Here is a 21,344-nt window from a genome sequence, read left to right on the forward strand (position 1 = left end):
TTCAGAATCAAGGAAACACGCTTTAGAAATTTTTTTTTTATGTTTGAGAGAGACAGAGAGAGACAGAGTGTGAGTGGGGAGGGGCAGAGAGAAAGGGAGACACAAAATCTGAAGCAGGCTCCAAACTCTGAGCTGTCAGCGCAGAGCCCGACACGGGGCTCGAACCCACGAACCGCGAGATCATGACCTGAGACAAAGCTGGACGCTTAACCAAAGGAGACACCCAAACACCCAGAGGAAACACACAGTACGAAGTAATGGCCACACAGACATGGAAGTGACCTTGCCTAGGGAAGCTGGGAGAATGCTTCATCAAAGAACTGACTCAGTGCTTCCCGAAGGAAGAGCAGTATTTTGTAATGTGAGGAATTCAGGCAAGGGGAATGTGATGTGCAAAGTGTGTCACAGAATAATGAACAGGCTGGTATGACTGAAGGTGATCATTGTCATGGCAGAGATGGGGCAGCACAGGTGGCTCAGAGTCTAACTGGACACACATGAATCCAGTAAGTGCCAGAAGGAAGCTTCTAATTTTCTAGATGAGCTGGGAAGGCTTCATCTTCACAAAGGAGTTCCATAAGGAGTCCCAAAAGATGACTGGTCCAGATGGGAAGAGCAGCACAGAGCTATTGTTTTTGAATAAAATTTTCCATGACTGTTTTTTAATAGGTTTTGTGAATTTTTATTTTTGGTTTTAAAAACCTCCTTTTCCACTGTCAAATGTCAATTTTCAATTCTTTCCTGTAATACTTGCACCTGCCTCTGAACAACCTTTGCAGTTTCTCCAGTTTTGGTTTTATCTGCAGTATGCCGGGAAATCAGTCATCAAAATGTTACAGGAATATTCTCAAGATGCTAGAGAACACACCTAGTTAACACCTAAAGTTGAAGTGAGGCACTGAGAGTTCTTATGCATGGACTTCTGGCTTCTGAGAGGACTTTCCTGCCAATTTCCTGGTTCTCCACTTGTTTTACATGGTTCAGGAAGACAGATAAATAATAGCCTTTGGGCTAGGAGGGAAATTACCCTACTCCTTCTCCCTATTCTTCTAGTCTCCTTCCTCCTTCATTCCTTCCCAATCAGAGGCATTCTAGATAGCAATTAGTTCAGTGATCTGCATTCCACAACAAGACCATTATTCACTGACCTCAACACCGCAGAATGCCATGATAGAGTTATTTTGGTACATTTTATCCTTTTACACCTATAACTTCTCCAAGTAACTAAGAGGTAGCACTTAAGAGAAAAAAACAACACCTGGTTTTAGTATTTAAACACATACATATTGATGTATAGCTACTAAATGTTAAAAAGTTACAGTCAACTACATACCTGTCCTATTCTCCTTCCTTTACCACATCCCACTTCTGTAGCTGTCACCTTAAAGTTCTCAACACCACCATAACCCAGCAACTTTTGAGAAAATTCTTAGTGTACATTTGCAGCTTTCAGCTAAACAGTGATCTGTTTAGACCCCCCCCCCCCCAATCACTCAAAATTTCTTCCTTTTCAACTCCTTGGGGCATCTGCCTCATGGAGCTACCTGGTATTGAATACAGTGGAGAGGCATGGCCAAAGAATCTCTTCAAAAAAAGTTTTCCATCCCTTTGGGACCAAGATCTTCACCAATACAGCCTCCCTTCGTGAAACATTCAATTTGAATCTACAGATACTTCAGATATCTGAATCTACAGATACAGATAACAAGAATGGAGACCGTGAGGGCAAGTCCAAGATGATGACACAACTCAGAACTGATAGCCTGGCTCTGTACCTTGACTCCATGTGCAAATAAAGGAGAGCTCCACACAACTCAAAAAACCTCCAAAAGTAATAGTGACGGAAGGACAGCGATCACTATCAAGAGTTCTAAAAATAGCAAACGATGGTAGCAAAACTATTGAGGTTTGGAAACTTGACAGCAGAGTCCAAAATGCCTTTCTTCTTTGTAGAAGAAGAGTTGGAAACAATATATCCCCATTCATTACAGGAAGAGATCAAAGACCAGGAAGGAGACATGTGCACACACTTAACATCGGTTCCCTGGAAGCACACGGCACCTGATGAATCACCGCATAAAAAAAGAAACTGAGAAGGAACACTGGACACTGCGAGAGGCAAACTTAAAGCTCTGCTTAACAGTGTCTCTTCTTGGCAGGTCGCAGTTGTTACTGTCTAGCACAGTGATCACATAAATATTTTTTGAAGGAACGTATCTATCCAAAATCTTAAATTTTCCATTCAAAATCTGAGGATTAAAAAAAAGAAAAGCCAGATACGATGTCATAACTAGAGCCTGCTAGGACACTATCCTAAAACTCTGAACTTTTATTTTATAAACAGTACAGAACCTCTACTAATGAGGATTAACTCAACATACATTTGCACTTAAAAGTTTAACGTTAGATTTTTGTAGTCTTCTCCTCTATTAAAGAAAAGATATATTAATCTGTAAAGAAACATTTTAGAAAAACTTTATGTATCACTGGCATTTTGAAATAAGAGTAACACACATTTCTATGGGCTTCTTAGTATTCTATTCTACTTAGTAAAGTCTATCTATCCTACCCTCTAAAAGCAGGGATGGTGGAACTGTTTCAGAAAGGATTAATTTTATACAGCATAGTTATAACAAAGTATTTCTCATCTTCAACAGTGTCATTCAGCTGACATATTATTTAGCAGAACTTAAAAGAAATAGTGCCTTGTGATAAATTCTCACCACAAGCATATTATGGTTTCTAAGGAGAGACAGAACAAGCATTTTACTGGAGTCCAATGTCAGTGGATTCATGCCCAAGACAAGACCCAAGATGCTCATTCAAGAGTCATTAAAAACCTTACAGGTAGAAGGCATTGTGCCAGGGGTGAGCAACAGTAAGATGAACAGACCTGCTATCAAACTGAGTATCACAAACATGTAAACAACAACAAAATAGGAGTCTTTAAAAATGCTGTGAGGATTTGATAAAGCAAAGCAAGGACCCAGAATGAATGGCATAAACTGTACACATAGCAAGAAAAGACAGAATCCCAAATACCTAACCAGAAGAAAAATCTTAATGAAGAGATAACTACCAAAACCCTTTAAATCCAGTAATTACAAAGGAAATAATCAGAGATGAAAATAAACTATAAATAAAGGTGTTTGTTGAAGGATTATTTAACATAAGAGAAAATCTCAAAACCCAAATATCCAGTAACAAGGAAATTTGCCATAGGATGGAATACTACAGTGTTTAAAATGATGTTAATGAAAAAAATTTAATGACATGAGAAAATATTATAGCTTTTAAAGGCACACAATTATACCTACACTACCTCAAGCATGTTAGTAAGTGTACAGATTTTTTAAAGGATCAAAAATAAACACAAGCAGGATCATGAGTGTGTTTCATTTTTACATTGGTCTATATTCCCCAAACATTATACCACCAGTGTTGTTACATCTTAAATTGGTAAAAAAAAAAAAAAAAAAAAAAAAAAAAGTTATGTAAGTCACTGTATTTTAGGATTTTCCCTTAAATCCATTAATAACTCTTTCCATTTTCAGTAGTATCTTTCACCCCAAAATTCCACAGAACCCATGCTTTAAACAGATTAATGTTTATAAAGGTATAGAACAATACCTGGCAGGTAGAAAGCAATACAGTGGTGTTCACTTTATTCAATTATTCTATTATTTTTTTAATTAATTAATTAATTAATTAATTTTAAATTAATTATTTTTTCATATGGAATGAGCTGGGGGAGGTGCAGAGAGATAGAGGGAACAGAAGATCTGAAGCGGGCTCTGTGCTGATAGCAGACAGCCTGATGCAGGACTCAAACTAAGGAAGCGTGAGATCATGTGTGACCAGAGCTAAAGTTGGATGTTTAACCAACTGAGCCACCCAGGCGCCCCTTTTCCAATAATTTTAAATTCCCTTTATCTAAGTCAAAGTCAGTACTGTGTTTTAGAGCCAGCTGGTCTATTTTTCATGGCACTTTGGTAAAAGAACAGCAGCTTTTGGGTTTTTTTTTCCTTTTTGAATTCTAACATCTCTTAAGAGTCAACTGCTATCTCCCCCTGAGGTTCCACTTCCTTCACAAAAAGAGCAACAAGGAAGACATTTAGTCAAATATCAAGTTCCTCAAAGGGAAGATAAGAAATTAATGAAGGGGGTAGAATTCTGAAATATGGCTAATTCTTAAGACACACCTACAAAAGCGTACTCCTTAACAGATTTATTAAAGAGTCTCTCACAAGTCAACACTTCATGGGATTAAACTCTTTTAAGACTAAGAGCATATACTTATCCAGATGAAGAAATGGAGAAATCACATACCAGACTCTTATTAGGGAAGAGCACTATATGTAATTATTTGGGGGAAAAAATGTCTTTACAGGTTTTTATGAGCTGCTTGGGGTGTGGGGGAAGGAGTGGTGGTGGTGTGGAACATCCCAGAGAAACTCAAGAAACCAAAGATGGCAACCAGCTGTTCTACCTAACAAAGGAATGATGAATTTGAACTTGCAAAGTAGAAAACTTTCAAGAGAAATCAAGGCTCTTGTGTTGTGGTGGACTGTTTTATTTTTAGTCACGTCCACACTGCTCACTTACATTTTTGTAAAAATTTATTCTTTTACCCAAAGTAATACTGAATTCTGAATCTAAGTTGCCCAAGAATGTACAGACACAAGAAGTGAATTACAGATGGATACCTGGGCTATCTACACGTATCAACTCAGTCCATATATGTATTCATTTTTGAAAACTTATATGTGCGTAACATTCATTTAGAGAAACTGATCTACAAGGATTATTTTTTATTTTTATTTTTTATTTTCGTAAAATACTAGCATCTCTTTTGTCCCCTTACTCCATTCTCCACTCAGAGGTCATGAGAAATAGGTGCCATTCATTTTAGTACGTAAGCCCATCTCTACAAATAATGTTGAAGTGCTCCAGCTTGCTTTTTCACATTCAGGTGTTATTAATGGCTATACACAATTCTTCCTCCCACTCCCAACACAAACATAAATGTTTCCTGAAGAACTTTTATCTGGAGTATATAAAGAAACTACAACTCAATTAAAAAAAAGGCAGACAACCTAATTAAAAAGTGAACAGAAGATACGAATGGATAATACAGGTTACTCGAACTGAAAATGTCCATCAACAGATAAATGGACAAGCACGTTGTGGTATACTCATAAAAGCAAATCTTTATTAGCAATACCAAAAATTGAACTATGAATATATGTAGCATGGGTGAATTTCAAATAACTATGCTGAAGGAAAGCCAGAGCAAAAAAGAGCACATACTGTATGATTCCATGTACAAGAAAATTCTAGAAAATTCAAGTTAATCTATAATGACAGAAAGCAGATAGGTGGTTGCCTGAGGAAAGAAGGAGACAGAAAAGGGAAGAGAGGGAAGATTACAAAAAAAGCACAAGAAAAATTTTAGGGGAGTGGCTGTGCTCATTAACTTGACCATGGTGATATTTCCACTGCAATATACATATACCATCAAGTTTGCCATTTTAAATATGTGCAGTGTACTGTACATCAATCATTCCTTAATGGAGCTGTAACAATTTTTTTTTTTTTTTTAATTCTGAAAGAACAAAATAGAACACAAACTAAATACGAGTTCTGGATTCACACGTGGGACTTTCTGACTATGGAGTTCACTGTAGGGTGCGTGGAGATTTTTTTTTTTTTTTTTGACAAACCCTCACACAAGCACAGAGCCAATGCCAGAATCTTTAGGTCCTTTCTCCAGAGCTGGTCAGAGTCCTCAGAGAAGGCAACTATAAGTCTAGCCAGCAGCCTGAAAGCTAAGTGAGGGAAGAAGGCTGCAGATCTTAACATAATATGTAAACTCACACATTCTCACATTCCAGTATATCTTTGGTAGGGAGCAGAGTTAAATGCCAGTTATATTCCACTTCTTTAACTGGAAGTCTTAGATAAATACATTTATCAAAAAGCTAGATCATTTTCATGAATGAAACTGCCTATCACAGACGAAACATCAAATGATGATAAACTAGTTACAAGACAAAATTAGAAGGCAAACCTAAAAGAATAAAGAATTAAATGGTTGAAAATCTGGGGCAGAGTGGGGAGAGAAGATCTACAACGGCCATTAAAAAAACTTTAAGTCAACACTTCCAAGAAAAACAAAAAAACAAACAAACAAAAAACTCCTTGACCTTATATTTTTTACTTTTTTGGAGGTAACAAAGAAACCCAGTGATTTACCCAAGGTCACTTGGCTTTTTACTGGTGAAGATAAAATTCAAATTTAAATCTGGAGCGATCTTAACATAACATCACAGAGTAAAAACCGAAATCAGAAGTTTTAGGTCCAGTCACCCATACCATAAAGACACAGGAATAGTCTGAGAAAGGTGGGTATTCCTAGCAAAAGGAATGATGTGGCAAGAGGTCCAGAGGCAAAAGTAGATCAGGTAAGTTCCAGCATTCAATTACATATACAAAAAGAGCTGAGTTTAATAAGCTCAAATGCAGGTGAATTGAAACTTTACTCTAAATCCACTCTGTGTTCAGGGAAGGATTGCCTGATAGATGTTTGTTCTTCTGATACCAGACATTCAGAGGATCTGATGCTAGGTTATCTCCTTTTCCTAGACTCTGCCATCACCTCTTTCCCATGTCACAGACTGACCTTCCTTGTTTTCAGTCCTCTCTTTGCATTATTGCCCTTTAACTCAAAAGTTCTCCACCACGGTACTAGTGTCAGGATTGTCCAAAGACCCTGGCTTGTGATTTACTTTTTTTTTTTTTTTTTAAGTTTATTTATTTTGGGGGGGCAGGGCAGAGAGTGAAGGAGACAGAGAGAGAATCCCAAGCAGGCTCCACAATGTCAGCAAGGAGCCTGACACAGGGCTTGAACCCACGAACCATGAGATCATGACCGGAGCCAAAATCAAGAGTCAGATGCTTAACCAACTGAGCCACCCAGGCACGCCTGTGATTCACCTTTTAAACAAAGACTACTTAAAGCATCTTTTACTTCATTTTAGGCATAAGTAAGGGAGAAAGAATTATAGCAAAAAACTGAAAATCTCACATAACTCTAGGTTCTAGACAGGCAGCATGGAGTAATGTGCAAATGTCATCCATGTGTGTCCCAGGAGGAAAAGATCATGCCCTAACCCATTCCACTTTTGCTAGCTTCACTGATTTCTGCCTTCACAGATTCTTTTTATTTTTTTTTTCACTATCAAAATCATTCTACACTCTTTAGATCAGCAATTTTAGTATGATTATTATTGCCATGTTAAAGCAGGAGCAAGTCTCAGAATTCCTTCAATAATACCTTACCAATAATTAGGTCTATACAATTTAAAAGGGCTGGAAGAACAATCACTGGAAAATGAATGAGCTCTGGAGAGAAAATTTTCTCAAGTGTTTTTTTGTAATATAACAGCTTACATAATAACTCTATATAAATCTATATTAAATTGCTTAAATGTTTGACATTATAAGTTTATGTATTCCATGAACATTTAACAGAAATGATAAAGTCAATTAGAGGCTTTCCTTTCTTGACCTAAGGAAGGCAGTTAGTATAATTACACTATGCTTTAAACTTTAACACAGACCTATACCTATACTTCTTCCTGATGCCTACAATGATCCTGCACCAGCTCATGAGCTAACAGTTCCCTCTCAGTTCATGGAAAAGAACTCTCTTGAAAAAATTAGAACCTGCAGTAAACATACATTTAAAAACTTGGCTCCAACAGGGGCGCTTGGGTGGCTCAGCGGATTAAGAGTCCAACTTTGGCTCAGGTAATGATCTCATGGTTTGTGGGTTTGAGCCCTGTGTTGGGCTCTGACAGCTCCGAGCCTGGAGACTGTTTCAGATTCTGTGTCTCCATCTATCTCTGCCCCTCCCCTGCTCATGCTCTCTCTCTCAAAAATAAACATTAAAAAAAAAAATGTTAAAAACTTAGCTCCAACAGTATTTCTATCAATAAAGAGCAACAACAAGGGTATCACGGTTTATACTTTAAACCATAATATGGGCTTCAAATTATTGCATTTTACATCATGCAATAAATATGCTAATGGACTACAGATCCAACAAACACATCTGAAGAACACCCATCGTGATGAAAGAAGTCACAGAAATAATGGAAAGGTGAAATTGGTCATTTTACAATATAAATTTTTGCTAATGTAATGATTCATTACAATCAGAATAAAACCTAAAAGACTAATTACTAAACTGAAATTAAGAAATGGAGGACTTCCAATATAGAAGATAAATTCTATTGTCCCAGCAACATTCTGTGGAATATGGTTGTTTTCCAGAAGTAAAACAGGTTGTCCTACAAGTCCATCTAAGTTAAAACTACAAAGGGAAGGGTCGTCTGGGTGGTGCAGTCGGTTAAGCATCTGACTTCAGCTCAGGTCATGAACTCATGGTTCATGGGTCCGAGCCCTGTGTGGGGCTCTGTGCTGACAGCTCAGAGTTTGGAGCCTGCTTTGGATTTTGTGTCTCCCTCTCTCTCTGCCCCTCCCCCGCTCATGCTCTGTCAGTCTGTCTAGAGCTCTCTCTCAAAAATAATAAACATTAAAAAAATTTTTTTTAAATAAATAAAAACTACAGGGGTAAAAAGCCTTTTTAGAAATTTACCAAGAAAAATTCCTTAACCTTATCTGCCTTCCCTTAATGCAAGCTACACAATATCTAAGTCCTTAATCAATATGCCAAAAAATACTGATTGGACATTTGCTAAAGTTTTATATATCCTCAAGAACCCATGTTCTTATCTCAACTCCTCTATATTATTTCCAAATGAAATAATGACTAAGACAAAAAGGATTCATAATAAATGGAAGTGTATGACCCAGGCTACAAATGCAGAGAAATTCAGACAAGAAAATTAATGAGTGATGATTGAGAAAGGTAGACTAATGCTGAGTTCTGAAGGATGGAACACTTAGACAAGAAGATCGAGGCTCCTATCAGGTGAGAGGAAAAAACATAATGACAGCAAAGGTAATGAGAAGGGTGTATATGGAAGACTGCCAGACTGTGACTGTCACAGAGTGGGCAGTGGACAGCGCTAAGTTACTGCAGCACTGTTCTCAGCTGCAGGAAACGTGATTCCTAGTGTGACCTACGCGAATGGCACCCACCGGAGGTGTACAAAGTGGTGATTCCATTAGGTAGTATAGAAAAGTGGGGATCCTTTTAGGTAATATAGAAAAGTAACAGGTGGGATGATCCACTAAAAGGGATTCTGTGAAACAGGAGCAAAACAGTAAACACATTTACAGAGATTCAGTAAACACATTTACACAGATTCAGTCCATGCGAGCACAGCAAAGGACAGGAGAAGAACCAAAGGGAAAACTGCATAAACCAGCAATCTTGGATGTTGGTTTTGCCCCTCTACCCTTATAAAACCCCTATTAATATTTCTTAGAACCAGCATTCTAACAGACACTTTGGAAAATACTGAGCTACTTTACAAAAGGCCTTCAAAGTCAAGGTGCGTGTTGATAAAGAGAAAAATGAGGAACCGTTAAAAGTTTTAGTGACGAAATGACAGCAGGAAAGCTTTTTAAAAACAACAAAAAAGTTCTGGCACAAATATGAAGGGTAGATTAAAGCAGCAGATCTGAGTATTTTGAGAGTAAAAAAATTGTTTAATATCCTTCTGGGAGCAAACTCACTGAATTAGTACAGTGAACAATAAATCCACAGTTAATAACGAAGTTATTTAAAAAGCATCTTTTAAACAAGCAAATCCTTTTTAAGATCTATTTTTCAGAAAATACAACTTTTCTCCTAAAGTTACCAGGTTTTTACAGTAGTCATACCAGTTTACAGTTAGGCAGTATAATCTCAGATTTCACAATGTAAGCAAGCACCGGTCCATTCAAAACTATCCTTATTCTTTCCCCCAGAGGCCCAGGTGACAGTAATATTAATACAAAGCAGATATCCCAGATTTTGAGATACCATATTGTTGTAAGTTATTGTACCTTAAAATACCAAATAATGTTTTTAGCAAAGAGTTAACTAAAACACTGCATACTGTTTAAAATAGTTAACACTATCCTAGGAAAATTTTAATAAGAAATAGCTTCAAAAGAATATGGTTAACAGTTTACCCATAGTTTATCTGGATCTCTCTGCCAAAACTCTTCATTAGTTTCAATTTCTACAGTCATTTGTAAATTATAACCCATAATTCCTAAATATATCCTAAAGCACAGCCAGTAAGTCTAACTTTTTGGAACAACAACAAAATGCTCAACACAGTCTTGAAATGGATTTACTTTTCAATTAATTTTATTATAAAACGTATTTTAAATACAGATATATAAGCTATTTACCATCCTGTTATAACAAAGCAAAAACAACTGTATTTTAAGACTGGTTTTAAATAGAAAGTAATCCATATGTGGTATATAATATTAGATAAAATAGTTTAAAAAGTCAAATCAGTTTACATCGACTGGACCTTATAGTAGAGGGCTAAACAAACTGCTGTACAAATTTTTATTTAACATTTAAGTAAAAAGAGCAGTAACTTGCTTTAATGCACAGAATAGTAAATTATCAATTAGTCTTATTCATATTCTTGAAAAATCATTAGGCACTAACCTGCTGCTTTTGAAGTAACAGCTGCTTGTTAACTGAAATTCTAAGGACCACTACTTATCCACCAATGTACGTCCTTTTAAGGAACATACAAAATTTTTCTTTCTACCAAAAATAAGAGCTAGACTAGCATAATACACAGTACTGTCCTGACATAATATGCATTATTTTCACAAAAATAAGTCCCCATGTTCAAGTCATTTGGAAATGGCAGACACTGGGGCATGAAAACAAAAAGAATGTCCTTTGTCTAGGAGTTTACATTTAATAATAGGTAACTTAATAAATAATCACAGATGGATCTTCTGAAAGAAGACAGTGAACAAAGATAACAAGAATATTTTCAATTTACCAGGTTTACAACTGTTACAAAACCCACCAAGTCCACAAATCAAACTTGGCTACAAGAGTCAAAATTGTTTGAAAGCACCAACTCTGCTATGTTCCAAGTCAAACAAATCAATGATGCCCTTCTAATTTATAAAGGCATTCCTACTGCATCATATAATTTTAACCTAGTTATAAATTTAACATGTTTCTCAAAATACAGACTACTGGGCCCCACCCCAAATGTGCTGAATCAGAACTGCAGGGGCAACGCCAGGGAATCTGCACTTTGAATAACTCCCCCAGGTAATCTTCATGCACACTAATGCTGGAGAACCACTACTTACTTGCCTTGTGAGATTTATAAAAAGCTTTTGTATTTGAGGAACTAAAATCTCCTTGTTTGGGACCTTTGTAAAACTAAATGACATTACAAATTAATATTTCAAAAAGACTCAGGTAATATATATGTTTGGCAGAAAAACAAGTGCATTAAAAAATTACAGCAGAAATTAAAAGAAACTTGTAGCATAGGCCATTTTAACACAAGATACAAGACACCCTTAATTATTTCAAAGACCAGCAGGTCTTTGAAAACAAAATTCCTTACTTAAGAATGATCCAATCCACTATTAAAAATATAGTATTTCAAATATGTTCAAATACATTTTACTGAGCTGTTAAGTAAATCAGAGTATGAACTGTTTACATTATACCAAATATAAGCAATAGAGTATATGTATAATGTTAAACCCAAACAAATCTATTTATATTACACTATTAAATTTATTCTGATCAGAAACTGATTTTTCATAAACTTACATAACTTTCACAAACTTACATAAAAACATGTATAATGGAAAGAGCAATGGAGCAAAACCAAGAAGCCACCTAGAGTCCAGTTCTGGCTAATCTAGCTGTCAGCTATGTGACTGTGGGGCCTAGACAAATCAGTTTACCTAACTGGGGTGGGGGGGAGGGACTACCGATTTTACTCATCTCACAGGATTATTTATTGTGGACTCAAATGAGGTAGTACATGTTATATTCTGAAATACTGTAAAGCACTTTACAGACCAAAAGCATTATTACTGAGAGCAAAATCTGAGAGATACTATCTTTAGGAGCTTGCTGTAAAACAATGAAGAACATAAAAATTACCTTTCAGGTTCAATTAGATATTGGACATTAATTGTGTATTCTGTAAATTACCAGTAAAATTCACATAAATTCACTTCAGTTACCTGTGTCCCCATTTATAACAGATCTATTTCATGTGTAAAGATAGAAATGAAATTAGATGGGCCACCAATCGATAATTGTCAGTATTGGTCACTGAGTATATCATTCTCTGTACTTTCTCATGACTGGCAATTTCCATAATAAAACTTTTTTAACAAAGCAACAACGTACATGCGTGTTATGTAAAACACTTGTAAAAGCTAAAAAAGAAATCTTTTAAAAGTTCTCTTTCCAAATATTTTTCCCATAACTACTCTGTATCATTTGCTTTTGACATTACCACAGATTCTATATATTCCAAAACAAGCTACTCACATTACCCTTTTATATACCATGACACCGACTAGATAATAACATTCCCCTCCAACTGGGCAAGTAAAATCTTACCCAAGCTGCAAAAATTTAATTCTTAGGTTTTTGCTCCCTGATCTTTACTCCTTTATGTTTTTGCTCATTTGTTACAAAATTCAGGAATTAAAAAATGAAAACAAACCAATTTCAGCTGCATGTAAATGCAAAAAAGTAAGAAAGAAAGGGGCAAATACTCTTTTTGTTGTTGTTAGTACATAAAAGAGTGACAATTGTAACTCGCCATTCGTCTTAAAACCTGTTGACCTATACAACTCAGTTCACAAGGTAAGAGACTGTTTCATCCAAATTAAGTTAACATGTCTGTCAGACAAGGAATTTGGTAAATTTAACCCCCAAATTGAAGATTCTATCAAATTATGCATAACAATGTATAATTACATATATCAACCTAATTGCTCAACTAATGTCCTTAACATGAGGCCATGTTCCACAGACTGAAAAAGCATAAGCCACTCTTCATCTCAAATTTTGTGTTCAATTTTAACTTAATGAAACATCTGTAGCTGAACAGCTTATGGTTTACAGTAGTCTATGAAGAAACTGCAAGTGTTCAAATTAAACCTTAAATACAGATAGAAGGGCAATAATATCTTGTGGTTGATGATGAAAACCATTTGGTAATATCCACACACTCAGTCATTCATTACATGAGCTAAATCTTTATTTCTTCATATTACATCTGTAGTAATAATTATCAAAAAGTATCCTGTGCCTAAAGAGACAGTGTACCTTCAATTTTTGATCCGGCGGGGGGGAGGGGGGGGACAGGGGGGAGCAAGTGGGCAGGGAAGGGAATCTCACCAATTCAACTGTCACTACATCATTTATTTTCTGAGCATTAAAAACTCCATTTATTTTTGTATGAGATGCATTTGAAAGGAGCCATATATAGAAACCACTTTTCCCAACATGGTCTTTAATAACTTTGAATGTAAGAACTCCTGCTGGAAGTCCTCATTTATATCATTTAAAAACAAGTAACTGTAAAACTTGCAGTAAAACCATAAAAGGCAAGCTGTTGCAAGATGAAAAACAAAGAAGAATTACTAACTTTACTCAAGGTTAATAAATTTACAGATTTTTTGCATCTTTACTGTAAAATCTGTTAATAGAATATACGCCGTATTAAAAAAAAAAACAAAACACTTGCAAAACCACTATCATAACGGTAGGTACCTTTATTTGGTGGCAATAGCTCATTTTAAAGATCTATTTACAATGCAGCTATTTCCTTATTTCTTTTCCTAAGTAGGTCCAGACTATCATTACTCCTATTATCACAAGCACAAATCAAAACTAGTTTCTCACCTCTATCTCAGAATCCTATATTAAGTCACAAGCGTCAATTAAAAAGCAGTATTTCCCATAGAATGGCAGGAACCCCCATTAACACACAAAAAATTAAAGACAATTTCACCTTAACATCTAAATGGAGATGTCATAATGATAGCCGCAACAAAAACCAAGAAGGCGTACTCTGAATTTTCACCATTTTAATAAAAAAAAAAAGCACGAAATTTTAAATTAAAGGTGGCGCTCTGTCCTCAACTCACCCATTGTGACTCACTTTTGCAGACTATATGGTAGGAAATAACAGTTACTTTTCAAAGATCTTTGCAGTTACACCCAAACCAAAATCAGGACAGAGATCCACCCTTAATTACAGCAATTTAACTGTCTCGTCCAAAGCAAGGTAGAAACTAAAACGTCCCCCTGAAATCATAGCTAAGTGAGCCCATTTCATGTACTAGTTTTCAAAGATTCCCTTTAAGAAAAACGTTTCTATCTACTTCAAATTTGAACTCACCAGGGTGGAAAAGAAAAAGGTGGGGGCGGGGGACCCAAATGAAACGCACCAGTAAAAAGCAGATTCTCCTCCAATCCCTCTAATACCCCCAATCCGCCTCCGCCACACGCAAGGACAGGGAGTCGGAGGAAGGCTAGCGGCAGGGCAAGCGGTGAAGGCCCTTTATTGACTCACGTGGGCCACCATCCAAAGGGTTACACACCCTCTGCTTGAGGACAGCCTCATACAAAGCAGATCCTTAAAAGTACTTCTTATTATAAAATACACCCACGTTGAGCAAGAGCTTTATTTTAAAATAAGACTGTCCTCAGGTGGGGGAGGTTAAACACAACAAAGGCTTCCATGTTGAAAGACAATCCAGATATATGCATATACTTACACACATATGGGGAAAAAATCCATATAACTAATTCATCGTGAACAGCAATCGATACTAACAGGAGCCATTAGATTATTAATAAACCCAGAAAAGTAGCATGCATAACAGCCAAAGGTGACTGCTGTGCTCTAACCCCAGGGAAAGGTAAAAATTTGCGTGTGGTATAGGGTCCAGCCCTCCCCAGATTTAGAGACCCTCTTTGACTTCCCTTAGCACGGCCCTCCCACCCCCAGCTCGGCACCAAGCACCGTTGCACCGCACAGGATGCGAGCTCTCCCAGCGCTGCGAGTCCCGCAGAAAACTGGTGAATGAAATCCGCACGGACACCAACCTGGCCAGTGACCGCGGCGCAGAACCAGGGGTCGCTAACTAGCTTAGCCAAAGATTCTCCTGCAGGATGGGATAAAGGGAGCACACCCCCACCCCCGCAACTGGAATGCGGTTCTTTCTTACTGACCCTTTCCAAAGGGGGAGTGGAGGACGCAGGGCTTGTGGGTTGGTGTTTGTTTTTCCTTTTAAACTAAGTCCAAAAAACCGAATCGGAAGCAACCGTCAACATCCTGGGGGGGCCAGAAGACGCCGGGAGAAAAGCGAGGCTGCTCCTTAGCTCCCCGCGGAATCACCGTCCGGTGTGACAACGCATCAATCAACCAGCCCCGGCCGGGGGACGAGTAGGGGACCCCGCTCTCAGCTCGCGGAGCGCCAGTGGGGCCGAAGCTGGGGATTAGAGGGTGACCCTCCTGGTGCTCGGGGAAAGAGTGCAGGGCACCGCTGCCCTCAAGGTCACCACACGCCGGGGCGGGGGCGGCCGGCAGCAAGATGGGCTATGGCGCGGCCGAGGCGGCTGAGAAAAGCCAAAGAGCTGCGGGTGTAGACACGAAGCCCCACCGAGCCCCGTCCCTCGAGCTCTGGGCGGGGACTCCCGGCCGGTCCCGGCGCTGAGGCGCACGCCGAGGAACCCGCTCACCTTTATGATCTCCCGGGGCGAGCGCGGCAGGAGACAACCTGCGAGGGGCGTCCCGAACGCCCCCGCCAACTTGTCCCGATTGCGCCGCAGTCCACTGAACACCCAGCTGTCAAGACCCCAGCCGCGACGCCCCGACCTCGACGTTCCGCCCGGCCTCCCCCGCAGGTGACCTGACCCGCCGCCACCGCCGCGGGCGGGCGGCAGCCGCCACTCACCTCGCCCGGCAACAGGAACCATTTTCCGAGGGGGGAAGGAAGGGGAGGCTGCAGGAGGGTCGGGGGGTGGGGGTGAGAGCGGTGAGGGGCAGCGGGAAGCACGGAGAGTGAGGCTCGGTCCTCCGCTCGTCCGCAGCCGACTCGCAGGGCTTGGGGCGCCACGCGGAGGTGCGGCTGCACCTCGAGGATGAGGCGGCCGCGGAGCCCAGAGGCTCGGCGTCCACCAGCCGGGGCTCCCTACTCACGCTGCACTGCGAGGAGGCGGCGGCGGAGGAGGAGGCGGCGCCCAGCCCGGCCCCCGCCCAGAGCCCGGCAGCCGCCGAGTGGCCGCCCGCGTCCCTGCAGGACCCGCCTCCTCGGCTCCGCAGAGCCGCACACAGGGCGCGCCGCGCTCAGCACGGGCAGCTCCGCCAGCCTCACGCCGCCGTCCGCAACAGTAGGGGCGGGCGGGGTGCAGCCCCCTTCGTGAGCACCGCAGCCCAGTCCGCTCCAGGCGGGGTCGTGGCCACCGGAGAGCGGACGGCCAAGCACGAGGGGGATGCGCAAAGCTTCGGGCAGGGGCCCCGTTTGCACCGGGTGGCCCGCAAGATTGCCGGGGTAGGCAGGGGGAGGTGAACGCTCACCCGTTCCGGTCTGGCGCTCCCTTCTTTCCACACCCACACGCCTCCCGCTCCACGCTGGCGGCGCAGCTGCTCCCGCTGCCACTGCCGCCGCCGCCGCCGCCGAAGCTCGCGCCGCCGCTGCTGCCGCCTCGGCTGGGCGCGGTCACGTGACGCAGCCCGCGGGGAGCCTGGGGGCGGGCAAGCGCGCGCGCGCCGAAGTAGCGCGGCTCGAACGGGGACTAGGAGCCGAGCGGCGTGGAGAGGGCGTTTAAGGGGAGGACCCAGCGAGCGCGTCCCCGACAGGCGAGCGCGCGCCCGACGATTAGAACTTGCCGCGCGGTCGGGAAAGGGTGTCCGGAGTGAGGGGCGGGGGACAAGCGCCTCCACACGCCCCTCCCTCTCTTCCTTCCCCGAGAACCTCGGTCGGCCGCTGCCCCCGCCCCCTCCCGCTCTCGCCTTTCCTCTTGCTGCTGCCTGCGATTGGCTGAGAAGCTCTGACGTCCGTGTTTCCATGACGTATCGAGGCGGGGGAGGGGCGGCGGGGGAGGAGGGGGTGGCTGGAGCGCAAGGGGCGGTGACTCCGTCAGTCACTCACAGCTGCCGTTTGGGCGCGGGGCCGGTAGGCTGCCGCGAGTGTGGAGGCAGGACGGCGAGGACTGCCGCAGGCGGGCGCGGGCAGTCTTCACCTGGGGCCCCGGGCCCCGCCCGAACCACCCTCAGGCCTGCGCCCCTCTAGAAGCCGGGAGCTGGGCCGGCGGGTGGGCGAGGGCGAGCGCTCCTGGCGAGGACAGGTTAAGGCTGACCCCGCGCCAGCGGACATTTGAGCGGCTCCTCGCCGCGTCTCTGCTCCACTTCGTACCGGACTCGCTGCCCGTCCCGGGCCGTGACGCACGCGCCGGACACCAAAAGTGCCTCTCAGCTCGCTCGCTCCTTGAGGAGAGCCCAGTCCCGCGACGGGGGCGGGGCGCCTCGTCTCCGTTCCAGTCGGTCGGGCCCCAGACACCGGGGATCCCCGCTGCAGCGCCCAAAGGGTTAACCCAGGCATGTCTCGGGATCCGCGCTTAAAATCCCCATGTTTTCGTTTTGGGTTTGCTTTTCCTACCTATACCCAGCCATTGGCTCTTTTAGTTCACTTTGTAGCATCTCGACCCAACACCCTTCTTTCGTGTGGGTGAAAAAAAAAAAATGGAAAAAAAACCCCACACAAACAAACATCGGGTAACCTGCGGGATTTAGAGGCTAAGAAGTAACCTGCTTTGATCCAAATTTCAAGAGATTTTGCAAGTTAATAAAAAAAAAAGAAACCACTCGTAGAGACATCTACTTTAAAAATAAAACTGTTTTTCCTTCCTCCAACACATGCACACTTGTATGTAAAGATTTGTCTTACCTAAGACACCGTGTTCCATCTTCCTCCAATTGCTTCTATTTGAACTAACCGTCGCCGCTCGTCCAGAGACCTTAGCAGTGTTGTTTTCAATACCACTTAATCAGAACAAAAAGATAAGTTCTGCGGAGTCTCCTCCCTTCTCTTAACTCCAGGACTGGAAAAATGAATATTTGTAACGTCTTCTTAAAAGCATACAAGCGATGCAAGACTTTATTATGTATGTTCACTCTCTGGTAGCATTTCTTTAAAATATTTTAAAGGCTTAGAAACAAAATACGTAAAAAGTTTAAAAAGCAAAAAACGTCCAGTTGACCCTGCTAATATTTTTTTTTTTATCAATTTATGTATCTTACCAGGTAGACATTACCTTTTGAGCTGTGTGCCCTTGACGTGAAAAATTACCACTTGGGCAAAATGATAGTTTTCCTCTCTTCCTCTTACCCCTCTCTTCCTCTCTTTAATCACTGTTAAGGAATTGGTTGGTGTGGTACAATAGCCCTTCCTGACACTATTTCAAGACTGCTTTACAGAAGAAACAGATTATCTTTTCAAAACGACTTAGAGAAATTTAAGAATCATTGGCTTTGGTCCAGCTTTTCCTCCAAGTAAGTCGCAATAGAAAATTGAATTATGTATTCTACTTTAATCAAGAATTTAACATTAAAGTAATATAGGAATCATTGCTACACTACACTAGCAAAAATGGATAATAGATTAAATTAGAATCTGTGCACTTTGTGTTTGTTACAATTCCAAATAATAAAATGTATACTCTTAAGTTATTGTGGTCATGAAAAATTACTCAGCATCTTCATTTTAAGACATGATTTCAATAGAGTTTTCATTTATGGAGATTATATACATATATATCCTAGAACATATTTGTATGCATTTTAATGAAATATGAGTCACACACACTGATATACTTTCACTGTCATAGTCAAGATGATTGTACTGTGTAGTTTGGTTTTTATATTTTGATTCTTCAAATAGCAAATACAGGCTGAAAGCAATATAGAAATAACTGTACACATTACATAAGGAAATTCATTTTTTTCTCTAACAGGTTTATTACTGAAGCCACCTTAATGACAATTCCCAATGTAAAAATCAAGAAAATATTTCATTGCTTAATTAGCACTTCCTAAAAATGGAACTCCTTGAATTCAAAGATGCCACTGTGTAAGATAAAACCATATTCTCCCATTTAAGACCTCATGTATCCCATGGATTTAACTGACCTAGAGATCTATCAGTGCATATGAAGAATAATAAAATAATGTGGGTTTTTTTGTTGAAATACCTATTTTACAAAGTTCTTTTAATGCAGTTTGAATATATGACTATCTTTTTTTAGTTACAACGCAAAATTTATAAAGGTATTTAAATCCTATGGCAAGTTACTATTTGGTGTATTAACATTATTTGAAGATAGGCCATGTGTTCAAAATAACAATACTCTGCAAAACTATTAAAGTACATGACATTTGGTGAGGCAAATCAAAACTATTGATTATTTTCTAATAAGTTGATCAATTCAACATGAACTAATCATGTATAACTCATAGACAGTTTTCTAAAATCTTCGATGTAATTAAGTATAAAGGGAAACATTAAGATCTTTACCCCCAAGGATTCTGTCACATGCATCTAGCAATAGGACAAAATAAGACATATCAACAGCAGCATATATTTAAACCATATCATTTCCCAAATTAGATATGCGAATATACAAGTTCTGATTTTTACAGAGTGCTAAAGAGAATTGACACGTGGAGAGAAGCATGAGAGGAGAAATATTCAATGCTTCATAAAAAATAGTTGTATGTATTCTCAAATTCCATTAACCTGGATCACCGGAGAGAGATGTCAAGAGAAACATTACTTAACTGAAAATCACAGGGAACTGTTGTCTATTAGTAACACATTAATTACATTTGCTGAATTCAATGAAGTATGGTTTTGCGTAAGTCTAAAACAGGAATTTTCAAGTCACATAATGGAAAATTTTTATAGGTGAAAAATGCAAAACGGTTAGTTGTCATCTTTTGACAGGAATTATTTAACACCCTGTACTCTTCTAGGTATAAGGCACTTTTTTCTAACCCAAATATTATATAATCTAGGTCATGGAGTATGGTCCTAAATTTAAATTCCAGAAAATCAAAAGAGGAAAAGCTCATACTCAAATGTTATTGAGGAAGTTTTCCTAAAAGAGGATTTAGATTTGACTGGTGCCACAAAAGATATATAGGATTTAAATTAATGCAAAAGAAGATGGGCAGGAGAAATGCTTGGAAAAGTACCAGGGTATTAACAAGTTCACCACATCCATTTTCCTATCTTTTCATTAGCCATGAAACATATGTTTACTACCTTTGATATTCTTTGCCTCCATACAAGGAACTCATTTATTTTTCCATAAACAGTGCTGAGTTATGGTGTATCATAGAGTTGTTGTGAGGGTTTGGTCAGATATTTATAGAAAGCTCTTAACAATGTTTAGGTGTAGTCAATGCTCAATAAATGTTACTATTATTCATCAGCACCATTCTTTATCCCTTACTACCAAATAAATGTACTACAAATTAAAACGTGTATTTTTACTTTACTTACTTCATTTTAGCGAATGGGGGTTTATTATTCTCACTTGACAAGTCCAAAGATAGGTGATGGTATGATTGATTCAGCTGCTGAACACAGCCGTCAAGTATCCAGGCTCGTAGCTTTCTGCTCCACCATCTCTGGTGAATGCTTACTTCACGATCTCTTTATGCTAAGACAAGGAAAATCAGCTGAATTTTTTTTTCCACATTTGGAGAATCTCACATTTTTTGGATTTTTTAGTGCTTATATTTCTATAATTTTTATTGTCGCACACCTTTTCTTTGAATCTCTTGTTTTTTATGCCATTAGAAGGTGCAGCTGAGTCACCTGTGTGCACTTACCAATGCAGATTCCTGGGGCCATACTCACGGAGCTTTGATTGAATTTGTTCAGAGTGGAGCCAGTGAATACACATTTTGGACAGTTCCTTTAGGTGATTTTTGAAGCACCTTACTATCTCTTTCCCTCCATTGTTATAATGTTCTTTCGTGTGTCTTTCGTGCTCTTTCATTGGTTCTTCTTTCTCTTTCCCTGGCTAGTTCCAATACTAAATTCCTATACCTGAGCATTTTTCTGTGTGTTAACGTCTATAAAGTTCACCTACTTTCATGATTCAGCACCTTGAGGACAAGAATAATGTCACTCATTCATTTAACATTAACCAATTGTTGATCCTGACAAATGTCCTCTCCACTGACTAAGGTAGGAAAACAAAGACGTCTATTTAGAAGGCATTAGCATCAAGGTGACAGTTCTGGCACTTAATAAGTGCTTAAAACAAAAATAGATTGACA

At 40.1% G+C, this 21,344-nt stretch overlaps 1 protein-coding gene across 5 annotated transcripts in view; it reads right to left on the minus strand.

Annotated features, from left to right (window-relative positions):
• The window catches only part of ATP2B1 (ATPase plasma membrane Ca2+ transporting 1), a 129,953-nt gene extending 113,270 nt beyond the window's left edge, over nt 1-16,683 (minus strand). For 2 of the 5 annotated variants that reach the window (XM_030323361.1, XM_030323362.1), the window contains exon 1: nt 16,575-16,683. The gene's annotated coding sequence lies outside the window, so the exon portion shown is untranslated. Of the gene's footprint in view, nt 1-15,951; nt 16,233-16,574 lie in introns of those variants that run through there. The other 3 variants (XM_030323358.2, XM_030323360.2, XM_030323359.2) reach the window with 3 other exon arrangements.
• Nucleotides 16,684-21,344: the final 4,661 nt, after the last annotated feature.

Source organism: Lynx canadensis, chromosome B4, assembly GCF_007474595.2.
Source record: "Lynx canadensis isolate LIC74 chromosome B4, mLynCan4.pri.v2, whole genome shotgun sequence".
In the NCBI taxonomy this organism is placed as follows: domain Eukaryota; kingdom Metazoa; phylum Chordata; class Mammalia; order Carnivora; family Felidae; genus Lynx; species Lynx canadensis.